The 1,981-nt window shown below is 43.4% G+C and overlaps 1 non-coding gene across 1 annotated transcript; it reads left to right on the plus strand.

Moving 5' to 3' along the window:
• Positions 1 to 1,560: 1,560 nt before the first annotated feature.
• LOC118481532 lies at positions 1,561 to 1,667 on the plus strand. The gene has a single exon (XR_004865741.1). It is a non-coding gene; the product is annotated as a small nucleolar RNA R71 (small nucleolar RNA).
• The last annotated feature ends 314 nt before the right edge of the window (positions 1,668 to 1,981 follow it).

Raw genomic sequence — 1,981 nt, forward strand, 5'->3', positions numbered from 1 at the left:
CTTTTCCCAACCCCGAACTCTATCTCTGTGTCCCCAACCATCAATGTTAATTTCCCACCATTCATATCTACCATTGCGTGAGCGGTGGCTAAGAATGGTCTTCCTAGAATTAGAGGTACTTCGGTGTCTTTCTCCATATCAAGTATGACAAAGTCGGCCGGGAAGACAAAGTCTCCGACTTTTACCAATAGATTTTCGGTGGCACCTTGTGGATATTTGATAGACCTATCGGCGAGTTGTATGCTCATCTTTGGGGGACTTGTTTTACCTGGTACAAGTTGGTAAAACATTGATGTGGGCATCAGATTGATGCTAGCCCCAAGATCGGCTAGCGCATTGCGTATGGGTGATCCCCCAATGGAACAAGGGATAGTGAAGCTTCCGGGGTTGATTTTCTTTTGTGGGAGTTTGTTAAGTAGTACGACAGAGCATTCTTCACTTAAATTAACTAATTGCAGTGTTTCAATTTTTCTTTTGTGAGTGAGAAAGTCTATCATAAATTTTGAATATTTAGGCATTTGAGTGAGGACTTCCACAAATGGAAGATTGATGTGCAATTGTTTTAGTAAGTTTACGAATTTTGTGAATTCCTCGTCGGTCTTTTGGCGAAGTAAGCGACCGGGGTAGGGCACCGGGGGGGGGGGGGTCTTGGTAGGTTCGTGATTTGGCGGAGGAGTTGTCTCTTTTTGGGGTGTTGGTGAAGTTGTGGTTTGGTTGGACGGACTCTTTTCAGATGGAGGTAGTGGAGCCTCCTCGGGACCTACGGTACGGTTTCTCAACGTGATGAGATGCACTTGCGCCTTTGGGTTGGTTTCGGTATTGCTGGGTAATACGCCTTGTGGTCTCTCAGATAAATTTTGAGCTAGTTGATTTAGTTGTTTTTCAATGTTTTGAATACTAGCTTGTTGATTTCTAAAGCTCGATTCCATTTGTTGGAAACGATCCGAGTTTTTCTTTTCGGTGTCGGAGATGAGGTGTGAGATAGTATATTCAAGCCTCTCTCGTCCCCCTTGTTGTTGCTAAGAGAAATTTTGTGACTCATTTCTTGGTTGTAGAAAGTTTGTTCGTTGGTTCTGATTTTGTTGGTTACTACTATTTTCGGGTTCTCTCCAACCAAGGTTAGGGTGGTTTCGCCATCCTTGGTTGTAGGTACCCGTTGGGGGACCCGACGGCCTAGGTCTATTATCAATGTAGTTTACCATTTCCGTTTGATTATCCATTTCTTTCATACAACTCCAATTTTCATGTGGCCCACCATACCCTTCACAAGCCATAACCGAGGCCGTTTTTGCCATTTCTAACTTTTTGATTTTCGAAGAGAGGGCCTCGATTTTCGCTTGTAAAGAAGTGTTCTCATCTACCTTATGGGCGCCCAGAGCAATAGATTTTGTGCCTCGGTGAGTGTGCCATTGAAAATTGTTTTGAGCAATTTCCTCAATTTGATTATGAATTTCATTTGGGCGACGATTACCTAGAAGTCCCCCGGAGCTAGAGTCAAGCGTTTGTCTTGTGTGTGGCAACAACCCATTATAGAAAGTGGATACTTGTTGCCATACTGCAAGACCATGATGAGGGCATTTTCTTAATAGCTACTTGAATCTTTCCCAAGTTTCATATAAGGATTCCCCGTCCTCTTGCGAGTATGTGTTCATTTCAGTCATCAATTTAGCCGTTTTAGAAGGAGGGAAATACTTATATAGAAACTTTTGGGCTAGTTCATCCCAAGTGTTTACCGAACCACTTGAGAGGGTGTTAAGCCAAGCCTTAACTCGGTCTTTTAGTGAAAATGGGAACATTCGGAGGCGGATGGCATCATTTGATGCCCCGTTGATCCCAAAAGTATCATGTATTTCCAAAAAGTTGGTAATATGTAAGTGGGGATCTTCGTCCGCAAGCCCATGGAAAGTTGCGGAGTTTTGGAGCATTTGTATCAAATTAGGCCGAACCTCGAAGTTGTTTGCATCGACATTCGGTGCATTGA

Source organism: Helianthus annuus, chromosome 8, assembly GCF_002127325.2.
Source record: "Helianthus annuus cultivar XRQ/B chromosome 8, HanXRQr2.0-SUNRISE, whole genome shotgun sequence".
Lineage (NCBI taxonomy): Eukaryota > Viridiplantae > Streptophyta > Magnoliopsida > Asterales > Asteraceae > Helianthus > Helianthus annuus.